The sequence below is a fragment of the Gossypium hirsutum genome, chromosome A10, assembly GCF_007990345.1.
Source record: "Gossypium hirsutum isolate 1008001.06 chromosome A10, Gossypium_hirsutum_v2.1, whole genome shotgun sequence".
NCBI lineage: Eukaryota > Viridiplantae > Streptophyta > Magnoliopsida > Malvales > Malvaceae > Gossypium > Gossypium hirsutum.
This window is the reverse complement of record NC_053433.1, coordinates 64,190,394-64,201,059: the sequence shown is the minus strand read 5'-3', so window position 1 is coordinate 64,201,059 and position 10,666 is coordinate 64,190,394. Positions and strand designations below refer to the sequence as shown.

The 10,666-nt window shown below is 33.1% G+C and overlaps 1 non-coding gene across 1 annotated transcript; it reads right to left on the bottom strand.

Annotated features, from left to right (window-relative positions):
* Nucleotides 1-1,411: 1,411 nt before the first annotated feature.
* On the bottom strand, nt 1,412-1,518 carry LOC121208900 (small nucleolar RNA R71). The gene has a single exon (XR_005904022.1). It is a non-coding gene; the product is annotated as a small nucleolar RNA R71 (small nucleolar RNA).
* Nucleotides 1,519-10,666: the final 9,148 nt, after the last annotated feature.

The window sequence follows — 10,666 nt, the reverse complement described above, 5'->3', positions numbered from 1 at the left end:
TCTAGGATGATCATGTTAATTCAATAAGATTTATTTGATTCATGTTTAACATGTTTGTGCTTCAGTCGGTCATGTTTTCAATTAAAATCAAGATATATTTCATTCATATGTGATTGGATGTAGTTAGATTTGTCGAGCGATCCTAACCAGACGACGACTAGTAGATGCACAATTGAAAAGTGCAATTCTCAATTTAGATCATTAAACCCGACTAAATTAGAGGTTGATGATATCTTTTGTTTGCTCTATTATCTTACATAATTTTTAGGTTTATGTGATTAAACTGTTGCAAACGTAAATGTCCTTGTGACCTCACATAAATACTAAGAAATCCTTAGTTAAATGCATATTTCACTAAATAAAAGATTCGAGAGGACTTAACTTGGTTTCCAAACTCATGAAAGATCGAGTTGCCATGGAATACTTTTTGACATTGTTAAGCATGATGAAAATAAATTGAGTTGATTAATATAATTATCTTAGCCTATTTTATGTTGATTGTTTTTGTTGCTAAAGTTATTCATTCATTCATACATTTAGAGCATTTGCATTTAGATAATTTAATTTAATCATCCACCACTAAAAATATTTTGTTTTTACCACCAAACTGTGAACTTATAATTATGCAATTAATCGATTAACATACACAGTCCCTGTGAAGATGATAACTCATTTTTACTTAGTTATTACTTGAACGGCTTTGTACATTTGTGCATATAATTCGTTACAAGTTTTTGGCGCCATTACCGGGACTATTGTCTTAATCATTCTTTGTGAAATTAATTTTGCAGTTTGGTTTTTATTTAATTTCTAACATTACTAATTTATTCTTTATTTTTTATTTATTTATCAAGTGTTTATGAGCATAGATAGAATCATTGATCTATTACCTGTAGACCTTGAAATTGAGTAGACATTTAGATAAAGAAGACGCGAGAGATTTACTCAAAGACAAGTCAAGATGGACCTTGGAAATCAAAATGATGGACAAGGTAATGGAGTCAATCATGTGCAGAATCCAATCATTATTACTAATGATAGGGATCGTGCCATAAGACAATACGTTGTGCCACTCTTCAATGAATTAAATCTAGGAATCAGAAGGCTAGATATTGAGGCACCATCATTTGAATTGAAACCAGTGATGTTTCAAATGCTCGAAAAAGTGGGTCAGTTCAGTGGTATGCCCACGAAAGGTCCACATCTTCACCTTAGATTATTCATGGAGGAGAGTGATTCATTTAAGATAGTTAGTGTGACTGAAGATGCATTAAGGTTGAAACTATGTTCGTACTCATTGTGAGGTCGAGCACGAGCGTTGTTGAATTCAGTGCCACCAAGTTCAATATCTACATGGTAAGAATTAGCATAAAGGTTTTCGGTAAAGTATTTTTCACCAAGCAAGAACAAAATTTTTTGAAATGAGATAACTACTTTTCAACAATTGGATGATGAGTCGTTATACGAGGCATGAGAAAGATTCAAGGAATTGTTTCGTAAGTGTCCTCATCATGGGATTCCTTATTATATATAATTGGATACATTTTATAACGGTCTCAATGCACATACAAGATTAATGGTAGATGCTTCTACGAATGGTGTGATTTTGTCTAAGTCTTATAACGAGGTTTATGAGATCATCGAAAGGATCGCTAGCAACAATTACCATTGGTCAATAAATCAAGCAGTTTTTGAAAGACAAGTAGCTGGAGTTCATGAAGTGGACGCGCTAACTTCACTCTCTACTTAGGTATCTTCTATTTCCTCAATGTTAAAATAGTTTACCACTATTGGTTTGAATAGTTTTGCAGCTCAATCACTAAGTTAGTATGATGTTGTTTCCTGTGTGTATTGTGTGGTCATTCTTTCGAGAATTGCTCTACAAACCCTGAGTCTATTTGTTATGTAAGGAATCAATATCAAAATAGAAGTGGGCAAGGACCACAATCCAACATTTATAATCCATTATAGCAGAATCATCTGAACTTTTCTTGAAGTAACCAAGGAAATGGACCGAACAATTATATTCAACATAAACCCTATCAATCCTAAAGGTTTAGACAACAATCTCCAAAACCATCACAAGCTAAGTCATCAAACAATTTTGAGGACTTGTTGAAGGCATACATAGCGAAAAATGATGCATTGATTCAAAATCAAGCATCAACACTAAATAATCTAGAGAACCAAATGGGTTAGTTAGCTACTAAGCTTTGTAGTATACCGGAAGGAGCCTTACCGAGCAATATAAGAAATCCAAGGAGTTTTGGTATGGAACATTGCAAGGTAGTTGCACTGCGAAGTGATAAGATTTTGGAACCCAAGGAGATTATGATTGAAGATGAGCCTATTGAGAAGAAGGAAAGTTAACCAATAGTTGAAGTTCCTACACCAGAAAAATCAGATGTTGAGAAATCTGATGGGGTAAACCCTAAACTAGTGAATTTTGAGAAGCTAACATTTTCTTTTGCAAATTTACCTCTTTAAAAGACTTTTCCATATCAGCCTAGAGCTCTATATCCTCAAAGACTTCAGTAGAATAAATAGAAATAAGAGATGCAGTTTAAGAAGTTATTGGATGTTTTAAAACAATTACACATCAACATTCCGTTAGTGGAGGCTTTAGAACAAATACCTAGTTATGTGAAGTTTATGAAGGATATTCTGTCTAAGAAGAAAAGGCTTAGTGAATATGAGACTGTTGCTTTGATGAATGAGAGCGGTTTGTTTTTACAGAACAAGTTAGCTCCAAAATTGAAAGACCTTGGAAGCTTTACAATACCCTGTAACATCGGAGAATCTTACTGCGGTACAGCTTTGTGCAATCCTGGAGCAAGCATCAACTTGCTGACCAAATCTACTTTCAAACTATTGGGAATAGGTGAAGTAAGACCCACTACTACGACACTTTAACTAGCGGATCGTTCATTAGCATATTTCGAGGGAAAGATCGAGGATGTTTTGGTAAGAGTTGATAAAATTATTTTTCCTACTAACTTTATTGTGTTAGACTTTGAAGCTGATAATGAAGTTCCAATCATCCTGGGGAGACTTTTCCTAGCCATGTGAAGAAAGTTGATAGATGTGAAAAAAGGAGAACTCATCATACAAGTTCAAGGTGATAAGGTAACATTTAACGTTCTGAAGGCCATGAAATTTCTCGATCTGATAGAGGAATGTTCAGTAATTGAGGAATTAGAAATCTTAGTTTCTATTAAATGGGGGAGAAATTATGAAGAAGACCCATTTGAGAATACTTTATGGTTTGAACCATTGGAAGATGAAAAAGGTAATTAAGGTATGGCTTTGATAGAAGACAATTTGATGAGTTATGTTCAACCAAGTGGTTCAAACTCCTAGAGTTGGAAGTTCGGGAATTTACACAACCCAAGTTGTAAATCGAGGAACCGTCTAAGCTTGAACTAAAGGTACTTTTGTCCCATTTGTTGTGATTGTTTCAGTAAAATTGATAGAATGCTAAGAGGAGCAATTGATTACTATTTAAAAGAAATTTAAAAAGACAATTGGTTGGACCATAGTTGACATACGAGGTATAAGCCATTCCTTCTGTATGCATAAGATTATTTTAAAGGAATGTGAGAGAGGTAGAATTGATGGGCAAAGGAGACTTAGCCCTATCATGAAAGAAGTGGTATTGAAGGAGGTAATCAAATGGTTGGATGCGAGAATTATTTACCCCATCTTAGATAGTTCTTGGATAAGTCTGGTACAATGTGTACCAAAAAAAGGTGGAATCATGATTGTCAAGAATGAATGAAATGAGTTAATTTCAACGAGAATTGTCACGGGTTGGAGAATCTGTATTGACTAAAGAAAGTTGAACAAAGCCACTCACAAGGATAATTTTTTGTTGCCTTCTATGGATCAAATGTTAGATCGATTGACAGGTAACAAATTTTACTGCTTTTTAGATGGATATTTGGGATACAACCAAATAGTTGTAGCCCCAAAAGACCAACATAAAACTACTTTTACTTGCCCGTACGGTACATTTACTTTTAGGCGAATGCCTTTTGGCTTATATAATGCACTTGCCACATTTCAACAATGTATTATGGCAATTTTCACTGATATGGTTGAAATTTTTGTTGAGTTTTTCATGGATTTTTGTTTTTGTTTTTGGTAACACTTATGATGTTTGTTTGAGTAATTTGGCTAAGGTACTAAAAAGATGTGAGAAGATGAATCTTGTAATTAACCAGGATAAATGTCATTTTATGGTTAATGAGGGAATTGTCTTAGGACATAAAATTTTCGAAAACAGAATTGAAGTGTATAGAGCAAAGATGGACGTAATTGAAAGATTACCACCTCTAGTTAGTGTGAAAGGAGTTAGAAGTTTCTTAGGCCATGCTGATTTTTATTGTAGATTTATCAAAGATTCTTCAAAAATTTCTAAACCTTTGTGTATGCTTTTAGAAAAATATATTGTTTTTGATTTTAACAAAGCATGTTTAGAAGCTTTTGAGGAATTAAAAATCTAGTTAATATCAACCCTAATAATTGTTACACTTTATTGGAACTCACCTTTTGAGTTGATGTGTGATGCAAGCAATTTCACTCTTGGAGTTGTGATGGGTCAAAGAAGAAACAAAGTGTTTCATCCTATCTACTATGCAAGCAAAACTTTGACAAGAGCCCAGCTCAATTATACGGTAATTGAAAATAACTCTTTACTATAGTTTTTACTTTTGACAAGTTCTGTTCATAACCAAATGTGACAGCCCTAATTTGACTCTAGTCGAGAAGTGGTTTTGGGACCACAAAATCGAGTCACAAGAATAATTAAATGTTATATTTTATGCCTATTATAAGTGAAAGTGTATGTGTGAAAATTTCATGCTTTGATTTTGTCTTTTAAATGTGAAATTAATTAAAAAGGACTTATGTGAAAACATTGAAATTGTGATAGGTTGAAGTGTAGTGGTCAAATATTACATGGCTTAAAATATGGGGATTTGCATGTCAAATTCCCCATTTTTAAGTAAGTGGCCGACCATGGTGATGGTGGAATAGCCATATATGCCTTACATATTAATATTATAATGGTTAATGGGTTAGATTAATGAATAAAAAAAAAGAAGGCCATACATCCTTGCCTTGTTCTTGCGAATGTTTGAGAAAGAATGAAGAAAAATGCTTCGAGGATTTCAGCAATGGAGCAAGCTCAAAATCTAAGGTAGAACAAAAGGGCTCTTTGATATTTGGCCTTGGTGATTCTAATTGGAGGTATGTTTAATTTTATTTCTTGATAATTTATGTGAAATTGAGTTAATTTCTAAGCTCCTTTCATAGCCCATGACTCAATTTTTGTTATTGGTTTGAAGTGATGCATTCGGCTATGGGTTGTAGAGTGTCTTGGTTGGTGTTTTGATGTTTTTGTGATGAGGCATGAAGATGGTTGATTTTGAGTGTTTAATAAAAAGGATTGGATGTGAGTGTGTGTGAAATAGCAAATGATGAGTCTCGGTAACTTCATGAAGAGTTCGACTATTGTGTTTATGTGAATATATATATGCTGAATGTAGTCTTGGATAAGTAAATTTTGATGTATTAGGTTGGTAACATGGTTATGCCGATTGTGAAAATGTGATAAAGGTGCCAAGAAATATTTGTAAACATGCATAGTATCGAATGTGTTCATGAATGAATAAGTTATGTGGGTTGTTTAAATGAAAGAAATGGATAAGTTAAGGTATAATTGAGTGTTCGAATATGAATTAAAGAGAGAAACGAGGTAAAGGATGAGTTTGAGCTTGTAAATGATATATGTGATTTAATTGAGAATTTATAATCGACTAAAGCAATCATTGTGTAATTATATATATGTTTTTTTTAATTACAATTGCCGAATGTAGCATGAATAAGAATGTGAATAAATTGTTGTTATAGAGGTTGTCAATGGAAAATATGAGTTGGATGAGCTAATGCCGAATGGACTTGTGGAATTAAGTATTAAAAGATTTTTTATTAATTAGTTAAGTGATATTCGGCTATATGAGCAGCATGTGCACTTGATGTTATATTACGGTCTAAGAGTATATATATAAGTGTGGGAGCATTCAGTCAATGAAGATTGGTTGTATGAAAGTAAGGTTAATTAATGTAGTAGTGCCATGTGAAGTGTGTAAATTAGATGACTTTGATAAGTGCTGTTTGTGTTTTGAGACTTATCAATGTTTTTTTTATATGTGCCGAATGTGGTTTTAAATAATAGAGATGTGATAAGTTGAATTTGTTAATCAAGCTCAAGAGCATAAGGAGCCAATTTTGGATAAAGGGAAAGCGAAACTAGTTGATTAATCAACCCGTAATTGTTCAATGACATCCGAGGTAAGTTTTAAGTGATTAAATGTTGAGTAAATTCAATCATAATAGGACATAATGAGTTGATTTAATAAGATATGATGTGGCCATGACATGTTTTAAATTCAAATGGTAAGTTCATAAGTGTTTGGACTTGGAAATTTAAGAGCAAATTGTAATAATTTGCTTAGGACAGCAGCAGTAACGTGATTTTAGAAAATCACCATAAATTGTTGGTGTGGAATTATAGGCTGAATAAAATATGTAATCAAAGCTTAATTAGTCTAGTTTCTTATAAAAGAGACCGTGTAAGCAAAGAAATTTCCTATAAAGATATATTTAAAGTTGTGTGAGACAGTGTCAGAATGACTCCGAAATCCCCTGTTCTGTTTTTAGAAAATCATTATAATTTGTAAAAAAATGGTTATAAGATAAAATTTATATGGTTAGACTCCTTAATGAGTCTAGTTTCAAATGAAATCAAATAGAACATATTTTGAATTCTGTACAATGAGAAATTTGATTCACAATGAAGAGTGGTCAGATTAGTAAAATAGTGAAATAGGGGAAACTTTTAGAAAAATATGGTATTTATTGGCCAAACCTAAAATTCTGAAAATTTTATGGATGGAAGTTATATGAGTCTATATTCAGGGAAAATTAACGGCAATTGATTTTGAGTTTTGTAGCTCCAGTTATAAATAATTTAGTGACTATTGCTCAGGAAAACAGCTTGTAGTGAATATGTGATTTTGTTGTAAACATTGATGAAACTATTTGAGTTGCTTATAAGCTATTGCTGAAATTGATGTACAAGATAAATATATATGTGTGGTAAAGCCGAATGGCTAGTGTGAAATATGTATGAGATATGTATATGTGGTAAAGCCGAATGGCTAATATGAAATATGTATGAGATATATATATGTGGTAAAGCCGAATGGCTAATGTGAAATATGTATGAGATATATATATGTGGTAAATCCAAATGGCTAGTGTGAAATATGTATGAGATGTGTATATTTGGTAAAGCCGAATGGCTAATGTGAAATATGTAGGAGATGTGTGTATATTGTGGCTGAATGACCAAATGTGAAAGGTGTGTATTATTAGATATTTGATGAGGCAAATGAATTACAAATATGACAGTCGATGTGAATGTTGTAACATGTGATTAAATGTACATGAAACTTGGAAATATATTCCGGGTAAGACCCGATGACTACGTGTGGAGATTATGTCCGGGTAAGACCCGATGACTACGTGTGGAGATTATGACCCGATGACTACGTGTGGAGATTTTGTCCGGGTAAGACCCGATAACTACGTGTGGGGATTATTCAAGCTAAAGGTCTCGCTGAAGATTCGAGTAAAGCATAAGATTATACGACTTCACAGTAACAATTGGTAATAAATACGTTCAATGCGTTAAGTTGGTCAGGTATGTATTTTGAGATTATATTTAAGCTTGATTTGGATTAAATCACAAGGTCGTTATGTGATGCATATGTGAGTAAAGCAATAAGACTGTTCTATGATTATTGTGCATTTGGTCAATGTGAAAAGTTAGGTGAAAATATGTAATGTACCTATGTTTATAAGAGATCATTATCAAGTGAGAATTTATCTGCTTATTGTGTATTACGTAATTGTGTATATTCGGCCAAAAAGGGTAGTATACCTAGAAAGAGGTTATATGAGAATTCGTAAGATCGACTTTTAATTTGGTTGGTCAGGTATGTGATAAATACTTGTACATGTTAGACCCATCAGAATTAAATCATGATTGTAAAGTGAAAAGCAAATATGAAAATGCCATATGAATATGTGAGTATTCGGTTATGGAGAAATACTATAGGATATTGGGAGATATACATTTTGATTTGTCCGATGAGGATAACTATAGATATGAAATGAAATGTTATATGTGAATCAAATAAACCAATTGGTTATATTTGAGTTCACTGGTTTTAAATTGCTTAAGACTTACGAAGCTTACAAAAGCTTACTCCGTTATTATGTTTCTCTGTTTTATAGATTGTTGATTCTTGCCTTTTTGCTCGGGGGTCGTCAGCAACTTGTCACACTATCACTATCCACTGTTTGGTACTGCTATGTTTTGGATTATCTTATGGCATGTATAGAATAGACTAGTAGTAGGAGGATATTTTGGTTAATGTATATAAGCCATGCGAATATGACATCTTTTGAATGTTTACTTTTATAAGTTTTTAAATTTTATCCCTGGTTGTGTCTAGCAATTATCCAATTGAATGATCTTTACTTCAAGAAAATGTTCAAAATTTTACTGATCTGGCATGAGTTACAAGTCCGATAATGCCCCTTACCTATTCCGGCGACGGTTACGGGATAGGGGTGTTACACCAAAGTTACAATGTTTACCGATCATGCGACTATTAAGTATTTACTCACGAAGAAAGATGGTAAACTGAGGCTAATTCATTGGATACTTTTACTCCAAGAATTTGATGTTGAGATTCAAGACAGAAAAGGTGGTGAAAATCAAGTAGCCGATCATCTGTCAGTGTTGGAATAAAATAAGGTAACTTCTTGACTTGTTCCAATTAATGAGAATTTTCCTGATGAGCATATCTTCGAGGCAAGTCAAATCCACAAAACACCTTGGTTTGCTGATTTTTCCAATTATTTAGCATATGAAATAATTACTCAGGGAAATGACATACCAACAAAGGAAGAAATTCCTTCTTGATAGTCGAAATTATTTTTGGGAGTATTCATTTTTTTAAACAATATGTAGATAACATAATTAGGAAGTTAGTAGCTGGAAGTGAATTTGACGAGATTTTGTACAACTGCCATTCATCTCTGAGTGAGGGACACTTTGGTGGTTCCTGCACTGCAAAAATATTTTACAAGCAAGATTTTTTTGGCCTATAGTGTTTAAGGATGCATATGCATATGTGAAAAACTACTATAGATGCTAAAGAACCAGAAACATATTAAGGAAGAATGACATGCCCTTAAAAAATATTTTAGAGGTTGAACTATTGACGCATAGGGCATTGATTTTCTAGGCCTGTTTCCTTCCTCTTATGGGAACAAGTATATTTTGGTAGCTATGGACTACGTATCCAAGTGGGTTGAAGTTGAGGCGTACCTAACAAATGATGCTAAGGTAGTCATGCGATTCCTACATAAGTATGTATTTAAACAGTTTGGGACTTATAGAGCTATAATTAGCGATGAAGGATCTCACTTTATAAATAGGTGGCTTAAGTGGTTGCTTGACAAGTACGATGTGAAGCATAAAATTGCTAGTGCTTATCACCCACAGTCAAATAGGCAAGTTGAAAGGGTGAATTGTGAAATCAAAGGTATTCTTGAGAGGGTGGTGCGCCCTAACAGAAAAGATTGGTCCCAAAGGCTGAATGATGCTCTATGGGCCTATCAAACTACTTCTAAGACACTATCGGTTAGTTTTTGGAAGGGCATGTCATTTTCCACTTGAATTGGAGAATAAAACTCATTGGGCTTTCAAATAATTGAATTTGGATCTTAAGCAAGCCGGTGAGAGAAGGATGCTACATCTTGATGAGTTAAAAGAGTTGAGGTTATTTTCATACGAGAATGCCAAGATGTGTAAAGAAAAATCTAAAAGATGGCATAACAATCATATACAACTTTTGAATTCAAAGAAGGCCAGAAAGTGTTGTTGTTTAATTCGAGGCTAAAGTTATTTCTTGGAGAACTCAAGTTTCGATTGGAAAGGACATTATACCATCTATAAAGTTTATCCTTATGGAGTTGTAGAATTGTACAACCATGGAGGTATGTTTAAAGTTAATGGTCAACATCTCAAGCACTATTGGGATGGTGAAGTTGAGCAAATTAAAACCTCGTTTAAATTATTAGATCATTAATTTTTCATGATTTTTCTTTTTAATAAAAAGTTAGAAATTATTTTAAAAAATTAGTACATTTAATTAATTTTGTCCAAGGAGATTGAAACTTAAGCGAGACTGTTGTGACCCCTCCAACCTTTCTTGAGAATTAATTTAAAGTAATCTTTTGAGAAGAAATTTTCTAATTAGTTTTGAAATTTTTGTTTTTGTTTTTAATGTTAATTTTATTTGTTTATGTTTAATAAGGGGGTCAAATTAACCCAAGTACTAATCAGTTTATTTTATTTTAAGCAGATTAGTTTGTAAATATAGTTTGGGCTCAAGGCCTGAAACAACAAAGAGGAGAAATTTTCCCCATCACTACTGTCCATAAGGTTTCCCCAAAACCCTAAAACTGTCACCATTTTTTCCCTCCATCTATACTTTCCGCCCAAGTCACTTAAGTAGTTAAAATT